Genomic DNA, 10245 nt, shown 5'->3' on the forward strand with positions numbered 1-10245 from the left:
TAGCTTGTCTCTCCATTTTCGACTGGGTTTTCTCTGTTTTCAGCTTGAATATGCAGCCATTGCTGCTCAGATTTCAGCACAGGATAGCTCTAGGTATGGACAAGCTCCCTCTAAAAGGAATTAGAGAAGCATGGAGCATGCTGAGAGAAAATGCAGGAAGAAAGGTCGACGAACTGCGTGAAATGGCGACGAAATGAGCCCGTGATTCTTCAATTCCTTTCAGCCAAGGGTTCGCCCCTTCGAGGTGGATCTCCAGCAGGAAGGGCATGGAGAATGGTAGAGAACTAGAGGAGAACAGGCTTAAGCAAATTTTGGGAAGAAGAAGAGATAGTGAAGAAGAAGATGGAGAAGAAGATGATGATGTGGCAGAAATGGATCAAGGGGGGTCAAATGGCTCTGATACCATGTTGGTAAACTGAAAGGAAAGAGTAGAGTGGACACAAATTTAGAATACTTGCATTATGGAATGAAGAAGAGTGAGGTCCTTATGTAGGCACCTCTTACATGCTCACTGACATCACTGATGACTTCAGAGCTCCACAATCATCTCCTCAATCTGCTCCTAGATTCTCTCAATCATCCTATGTGGCTTTCCACCACCTAACTGTGCTTATGGGCACCTAACTGTGCCTCTAGCACTCACACATAGAAACCAAGGTGTGCCTGAGGCATACACCTTGAGATATCCCAACAGGTATATGGCTAATCCAAGAAAGAGGCATTGGGAGGCAGTTAAGTGCATCATGAGGTACATGAAGGGTACCAAGGAGATGTGCATCTGCTTTGGAAATGGAGACATGCGTGTACTTGGGTACACAGATTCAGACTATGCAGGGCATGTGGATAGTAGGAGATCCACTTCTGGTTATGTGTTCACCTTTGCAGGTGGTGCAGTGTCATGGATGTCTCATGCACAGTGTTGCATTGCTTTGTCTACCACAGAGGCTAAGTATGTTGCAGCCACAGAGGGTTGCAAGGAGGCTATATGGCTTGATCGACTAGTGGGAGATTTGGGGATTCATACAAGTGTACCGACATTGCATAGTGATTCCATGAGTGCTATTCAGCTAGCACGGAATCCGGTCTTTCATGCAAAGACCAAACACATTGAGGTCAGGTACCATTTCATCAGGGAGGTACTTGAGGACAAGCACATAGAGCTTGTCAAGATTCATACAGATGATAACCCTACAGATATGCTAACGAAGAGTCTACCTAGTCAGCGCTTTGAGTATTGTCGTGTATTGATGGGCATTGGATAGTATGCTCACTGGTTGTTCTCCCTTAAAGGCACATTGTCCTTTAAGTGGGAGGTTATGGGAGTTAAAGGTCACTGTGCCTTTACCCCGGTTATGTACAATACTCAAACACATATATAAATGAATGAAAAAGAAGATTAGGGTGTTCTGCACCCACCAAAACCTGTGTGGCTCTTTGTTTCTCTCTCTCCCTCTTCCGTTCTTACTTCTGTTGAGAGCACTCTCACATGTATGGTTGAAGAACCTCTCCTGGGGAGTGAGACTCCTATTGAAAATCCATCACTAGTCTCACAAAGCAAACAACTTCGCAAAAGTTCAAACCCAATGTGAGAATGAAGAGTGAAATTGTGAATACTAGCAAAAAAGAAGAGCAAGGGAACATAGCTGAATTGGACCAAACATCTTCCACCACATCCAATGGAGCTAGCAGCCAAGCAAGCACCTCAAAGTGCCATGAAGGCCTAAGGGAAGTTCCCGATCACTTCAAAAACTACACCAGGGGAGAAGCAACAATAGCAATGCCTAGGCCAGTCAGGGAATTAGAGCTCACAGAAACAGAAAATATTGGGGATACCCCAGTGTATGAAGGTCCAGCCAAGACAAGGAAATTGAATCTTGCCTTGGGATGGAGAAGAAGAAAAGCCTATATACATCGGCGAACAGCTCACTCTAGAAGAAGAAGAAGAATTAAAAGCATTGCTGATGGAATATAGAGATTGCATGGCTTGGTCCTACAAGGAAATGAAAGGGATTTTCTCTGAGGTTGCAGTGCATACCATACCAATTAGGAAAGGATCCAAAGCTAAGGTATGTGGACCCTATAAGACAAATACCAATTATGGCACTCATGTCTATGAAGAACTAGAAAAGTTACTAGATGTCGATTTCATTTATGAGATTGAGCATACCGATTGGGTGTCACCAATTGTGATTGTTCCTAACAAAAACAAGAAGCTTAGAATATGTGTGAATCTCAAGAACGTCAATGTAGCAACAATCAGAGATCACTATCCCCTACCATTGACTGAAATAGTTTTGGAAAGGGTAGCGGGGTCTCAAGTGTATAGCTTCTTGGATGGGCTCAGTGGGTACAACCAAGTACAAATTGCACCTCAAGATCAGGCAAAGACAGTGTTTGCAATAGAATGGGGCATTTTTGCATACAAAGTCATGCCATTTGGCTTATGCAACACCCCATCCAAGGGTCATGTATACTGCCTTCAAGGAATTTCTCAACAAGTGCCTACAAGTCTTCCTTGATGACTTGTGCATACACTCAGACAAAAGGGATCACTTGAAATGCCTTAAAGGAGTACTAAAAAAATGCAGGAAATATGGAATCTCTTTGAATCCTCTAAAATGCCAATTCTTGGTCACACATGGAGTAGTATTTGGACACATAGTCTCTCGACATGGGATTGCAACTAACATGGATAAAATAAATATCGTCATGGAACTCCCCCCCCCCCCCCCACTAAATGCAAAGGGCATCCAAGTCTTCATGGGCCATGGCAAATCCTATAGAAGGTTCATACCTAGGTATGCCATGATTGCAAGACCCCTATATAAGTAATTGCACCAAATTGGGACATAGAATTTCATGTATATACTGATGGTTCCAACTATGCAGTAGGGAGTGTGTTATGTCAACTTGGCAAATACAACAAAGACTACCCCTAGTATACTTTGCAAGCAGGCAGTTAAATGATGTCGAGGTGAATTACACCCAATAGAAAGAGAAGATTTGGCAATAATCTATAGCGTGAAGAAATTTTAACACTATCTATTAGCTTTTGACCTGATCTTCTACACAAATATTCAATCCTTATTATATCTTGTGAATCAACCATTACCACAGGCCGGATCACTCAATGGCTTCTACTACTAGAAGAATTCAATTTCAAAATTGTGGTAAAAAAAAGGAGCTCAACATTCATTTTTGGTCACATGTCATGATTGAGCACAGCAGGAGAAGAGCCAGAAGGAATAGAAGATGACCTACCAGATGCCGCATTATTTTAAATAGATGCTATGCCTGACTAGTGTCCAGACATCATTAGGTACTTAATGGTAGGAATATCACCTCCTAAAATGTAAGGAGGTGGATGCCAAAAAACTAATTCTAAAAGCTGCACCCTATAAACTCATTGCATGGCAACTATACAAGATGGGCAAGGACTAGGTTTTAAGGAGATGTGTAATGCTACATGATATCGTACCAATCCTTAGTGAATCCCATGAAGGCATTGCAAGTAGACATTTCCAAGGAGAAAAGTCATCCTCACAGGATACTGGTGGCCAACACTTTGGGCAGATTCCTATGAATATGTCAAAAGTTGTGATGTATGCCAATGAACTATAAACTACATCACAAGGACTTCAACCCCCTCACAATAGTTGTTGCAAAAAAACCATTTGAAACATGTGGGATTGATTTTGTGGGGCCCATACATCTAGCAATAAAGGAAACACGGGCATGATACATCATTGTGGCCACCCAAGTGGGCTGAAGCTTAAAGCAGTCAAAAAGGCAAATGCCAAAAGCACAGCAAGGTTCTTGTACGAGAATGTGATCACCCAAAATTGTGTCAGATAGAGGTACACATTTTGTCAAGGAGGTTATCCAAGAACTCTTGTCTGGCTTTATGGTGATCCATAGAAAGAGCACACCCTACTACCCCGGAATGGACAAGAAGAATCCACCAACAAAATATTATGCATTATCCTCAACAAGGTAGTAGAACCAAAGCGTTTTGATTGGGTAGAAAAACTAAATGCAGCCTTAGGGGCATACCGAACCACACTCAAGGTCAATACAGGGAATACATGTTTCCAATTAGTGTATGGCCTTGAAGCTGTGGCCCCATTGGAATTTGTAATACCCATCCTATGCATAGCAGTACAAGAACATATGGGAGACCATGCATCCCTAAAAGAAAGACTCTACCAATTAGAGAAGCATACAGAGGCCAGATGAGTTGCCTACCATGCCATGACAAAAGAAAAACGAAGAAGGAAGGCATGGTTTGATAGAAACCTTAAAGACAAAGACATCAAGGAATGTGACCTGGTTTTGCTATACAAGGTCAAAGTCCACAAGTGCAAACTCAAACATCTAGGTCAAGGACCTTATAGAGTCAAAAAAATGAATCCCATTGGAGCTGTACTACTAGAAATACTGGATGGATTCAAGTTCACAAGTTTTGATTGTTTTTTTTGGCTCGCTCACTTTTTCTTGCTCGCTTTTTTTGGTTCCCTCACTTTTCCTCGCTCACTTTTTGGTAATCCTCCAAATCAGGGTCCAATTGCAAAGAATGAATCCCCTACACAGATAGTGCAGATTGCAAATTTGGACCCTCTAGTAATGGATTTTTTACACATTTATTTCCAAAGTACATGAGTTATGTGAATCAAATGCAAATCTTAATTGCTCATACAAATCAGGTACAAAATTACGATCGAAATACAACAAACCACATGTAAAATGGCTATGGGATTTATGTGTACATAATGGAAAAAGTAAAATTACATTTTAAAAGAGGCACTTTGACATTAGAGTGATATGTTGAACTCACAAAGATAGTTTATGTTATAGTGAATTTTTGTTTTGTTTTTTTTGGTCAAAACGTTACAAATTTTCATGTGGTCTAAGTTTATATTCAAATATGTTTGCCAAAGTTTGGAATAAAAATTGTGATACATTTACCTTTAAATTTATATATGTATGAATACAAATTATAAAAACCACATAATTCTACACGACTAGTAATTTTGATCCAAAAAGGGTTCTAAAACTGATATGAAGGGTCGAATCTTAATAGGGTGTAATCAATCAAAAAACAAAATTTAAGGGTGCAACATAATGGGCATTGGTGGATGGGATTGTAAAATCAGTTGTGGGCTCACAATATGTATAACAACCCACATACTCACTAAATTTTTCTATTAGCATGATGATTTCACATTGGAGGGCCCTAATTTTTAACCCACCTCGGTATCTTACCTTTTGCCATCTCTCTGTAGACTCATTAACTACATTGTATTGCTACTATCATCAAACCAATTGTTCCACATGGAGGCTATAGTTATTTCTACCACAACCATCATGATATGAAATGTGTTGCAATGTGTAGGTGTACTACTTGAATCCTCAACCCCATGGCCCACATCCAACTATTGTAGTGACCATGTCAACAACTTTAGCTAGTGAATACTACCATGATGGCACATGCATACCAACCTAATGTCCCATATTGATCACTACAATAGGTGCCCAGGGGACCACATCAACCATGACAAGTGGTAACTACCACCAGAGTGGCAAATGTTGACTACCCCACAAAGGCCAAATCAACCATGATGGTGGCCCTATTGCATGACATACGTTTTCATGCAAGCCATTTGAACACATCAACTAGCCTTATAACCCAACTCAACCACATGGTGATCCTATTACACATGTGTTTGGCACCACAATACTATCGTGTTCTTGGACAACGTGGCTCTAGTGCAAGTTCATGTATGTACTACGTTGGTTCCTAGTGGAGTATTTCTCCCAAGGAAGCATAACACTTGTTTATATAAGTTAATATATTATGTCACTTTGATTGTGTAGTCTCATGTACGTGTGCACTAGCCCTTGGACTAGCCCATGACAATCGATCACAAACATCAGTCTCACATTAGCCTAAAGCTCTGTATAGCCCTTACTAAACAAAAAGTCCATGGTAGAGGCATGGGCTATAACGGCTCTCTCTCCCTTTCTATCTCTCTTAACCCCGCCTACAATGCACCATGCCACCATCTTTAAAAGCATTCTCTCTCTCTCTCTCTCTCTCTCTCTCTCTCTCTCTCTCTCTCTCTCTCTCTCTCTCTCTCTCAGCCTATATCCTTGTTCTTTCTGCATCATACAATTTATCGATATAGCTTAATCTTAGCTTTCTACCTCATAGGTGCTAAAATATAACTAGAACATTACACAAAGATTCCAATGACAAAGAAATAAATTTTAATAATTTAAGGGTGTAATATCTTGAGAATCTCACATGAATTATGAAAAGAAGGAGAAATTATAGGCTAAAGGTGAACTTAGACTATAGTAAGCTCTCTTTCTTTTCTTAGTTTCTCTCTTTCCCACTCATTCAATAAGTAAACATTCTTACTTCTTTCTAGACCATCACACAATGAGAATTCAACATAAATGTATTTCTTTTGTTATCCAAATTGCATCACAAAACCATGATTCTACATAATAGCTCTCTTTTGGATCATGTGATGGCTTATGGTTGGCTATCCCATCGAGGTTTGTGAAAATGTACTTCACAACATCAAGTTTATAAAAAACAAGTGATCTCCTTTGGATACCTCTTGGCAAGAAGCAGCTTCATAAGAGAACAATTGATCTCCTTTGGATCCCCTTGTTTACATTTTAGCAATAAGAAAGCTATATTGCATAGTCACATTTGAAAGCATTGCAAATTCAATGTTTCCCACAAGGTAGCCTCCATTGGATTCTTATTTTGCAAAAACAATTTTCTTTTTGGATTCTCTAATGATGACATAAGAATGTGCTTTGGCTATTATTACACAAAAATGTATTTGAGATGGGATGTCACCCTAACTATATATAACTGTACTCCATGCGTGTCTTTCCTTTATGTCTTTTTAGAAACCCAACATATAACCTCCATATAGCATTGTATTGTAAATATGATTTCAAGTAAAGCTATGGGTTATTACCCACCACTTGAAAGTAAAATACAACTCTACATTTCGGTACTTGTCCTTGCATTACTTAACCCTACTTAGTATAAATTCAAAAATTCAATATGAGAACACTAAATCTTGAAACTAAAACATGTCTTATGTATGAAACTATAGAAAATAAAAGATTGGGAACATTATAACATATTAGAGTGATCATTGATAACATACTTATGCATTAATATTGCAGGGTTTATAGTTGTTTTGTACCTTTAACCTGACCCCGTAAAAAACTAAGGTAAACTTCATCGACGGGAAAAAACAATGCAAGGTTTGGCAAATCTTATATGAAAACAAGACATCTAAAATAAAACACTTGTATAGGATTCCTTTGTGTGTGTGTGTGTGTGTGTGTGTGAGGGGGGAAAGAGAGACATGCAAACCAAAGAATCACTGTGTGTGAGATACACACACGCACGCACGCACACACACAGATAGATAGATAGATAGAGAGAGAGGCTGATCTTATATATGTATTTAATCACAGCGAGACAATAATCAAGCTTCCCTTATGCAAGTTCCAATCGTGTGGGAAGAATGACTATAAGCTACAGAAATAGTGCAAACATTCAACCACTAGCTCGAATAAAATTGGCTAGTCGCTTTTCCAAATCACGAGCTTCCTTGCAATTGGGATCAGAAAGATGGAAGGTATGACCCTTACCTTGTGTGATGAAGAGTTGAACATTTTGGGACAGCCCTGTCAACGATTGGGGTCGACGGAAAGTCAATCTTGGTTGTTGGATCAAGAAACTTTAATCATCGTAATGCGTGGTCCACATTGCAACTAGATGCATTACCAAAATTGACCAGCTATTTAAAGCATTGGAGACACGATCCAACGGTTCGCGATGATTGCCTCACCACAACCGTTAGATCGTTGTTTCTTGGCCCACGTCAATCTGCCACACAACCTGTCAACTCGCCACGCGAACCAATGCACACCCATGCCATCTCCAATTCATGAATTAAATTTTGACACGTGGTGCTACCTCCCCCATCTGTCGACGGCTGATAATCACCAGCAGTCGCCAATTTCGATCGAAAACCGACACAATCGACTTTTGGCCTAATGGCCAATTGTCGACGCCATCGGTTTCTTTTAAAAAATCGCCTCTCGTCGACGATTCCCTACACCTTGATTGCTTTAAAGAAGCTCAAACTCAAATCGTACTTGAAATACTTTTCCGCAACAGCAACGAAAATGTTTGGGTATGTAGAGAGCGGTGAGAGGCTGGGGCTGGCGAGGCTGAGGGGATTGATGGGGAAGTAGTCGAGGTTCTCACCATGGGGGGCGGCGATCATGGAAGCGCGATTGGCCTCGGAATGGAAATCGGGGTGGACAAGGAGCAATCCAAGGATGCGGAGGAGGGGCCAAGGGAGGAGGGGGGAAGCGGTGAAGGCGAGGTGGAAGGCGATAGTAGAGCCAGTGCTTTCGCTGGTGAGGAAGCATTTGGAGAAGTCAGCGAAGGGGGGGAGGAGCCAAGGATTGGAGGAGGAGGGAGATGAAGCTTGGGAGAGAAGCCATTAGTAGAGGGCAGAGAAGCCATTAGTAGAGGGCGGAGAAGGCATCGTGGTAGGCAGAGGGGAGGGGGTGGAGGGGGGCGAGGCGGTAGGCGATAGATATCCATATGGAGGAGGAGAGGGAAGCCATGCGGGCGTAGAAGCTATGGAGGGGAGGGGAGGAGGGGTGGTCGAGGCAGTAAGCGCCGCCATTAAAGTAGAGGACAATGGGGGCGGAGAGGGCATTTTGGGGGAGGAAGAGGCGAACCCAGAGGCCGATTTGGGTGTTGATGGCCAAGTCTTTGGTGGCTACGCCGCCTACGAACTCTTGGAATGTAGGAACACTTGCCTCCATTCTTCTCCCTTAGAACACACACATCCCAGCTCGCCCTCTTTACTCTTCTAATATACTACTCCCCAGCTTACTATATGCCCTTCCGATCCCTTGTGCTTCACAGCTCCCATCAAACCATGCGCCACCCAAATCTGCCTACAAATTCAAACTTGGAATTCATTTTTAATCTATGCTACAGCTTGTACCCACCTTAGATTCACATGGACCAGCTTGAGGTCTCAATTTTTTTAAATTCTTCCTTTAAAAGAAAAATTGCCATTTATATTAGAGGAGTGGTCGACCCAAGCACAACAAGTTGAATAAAGTTCAAGTGGCCTCCTTGGGAGATCCAAAATGAAAAAGAAGATGAATGGGATGCATAGTAAGGAAAAGAGGATGAGGGCACACACACACACACACACACACAGGAGTGAATGAATCAACAAAGCTAAAAAGGAATAATGCTCGCTAAAAGTAGAGAGAAAATTTTCTAAATTTTTAAAAAATACATAAATCCCCTTTTTTGTTTCTAGATGGAGCAAAATGTCCGAGATGTGCATGGCCAAGAACGTCATCAGAAAAGAGTAGTGTAGAGACAAATGGGAGAAGCTTTCGGGCCTATGGAATAAAATTGACGACTTTGAGAGAAGGCACAAATCGGGACAACCATAATGTTTTCAAGGGTCCTCAAGGTGTCAAGATCAAACGGCTCCCCAAGGAGATGTGTCGTATGAGATACTAAGTGTTGAAATCCCCCAGATCCACAAGTTTGTGAATCCCAACCGGTGCATAGTACCCTCTAGAAAGGACCACTCCACCCTATTATAAGATTTCTCAAAATCCAAGAGAAGGATTTCTAGAGGATACTTTCAGATGGATGATGAGGAGAAGACTCTACACCGACTACCAATGCAGAACTTCTCCTACACAGTGTATAGGAAGGAAGATGGTGGACTTGTTTGGTTTGGATCGACAGATCAATCCAAGTGACATTGTCACTGATAGCTTGAATGGTCGTTGCATTTTACTTCGTCCAATCGTATATGTTTTCTTAGAAGTTGCAAAGGGGTTCACTATGCTTTTCTTATATGCAATGGATGAGGACTCGCCCGATGTTGAGAAATGCCAGCTTGCAAAGGATGCCTAAGTTGAGGGATCTTTCAAGGACAACTCACGGACTACAGTTCCTAAGAAGAGGGCGTGTAGGCTATCTGGTGGAAGACGAGAGGTGCAAGAGACATTGCGCAACTTGGCATCTGTCTTTGAAAAAGTGGTTGCACAAAAAGGGCAACGCTTCATGGCAATAGAGGCTATAAAGGAGAAACAATCATTGGAATCGCTTAAAAAGTACATATTGATTTTCTTGTTTGTTTCGAATCACTATTA

The sequence above is a fragment of the Dipteris shenzhenensis genome, chromosome 20 (assembly GCF_047967505.1).
Source record: "Dipteris shenzhenensis isolate YYH24624 ecotype China chromosome 20, Dip_SZ_1.0, whole genome shotgun sequence".
NCBI classification, from domain to species: Eukaryota; Viridiplantae; Streptophyta; class Polypodiopsida; order Gleicheniales; family Dipteridaceae; genus Dipteris; species Dipteris shenzhenensis.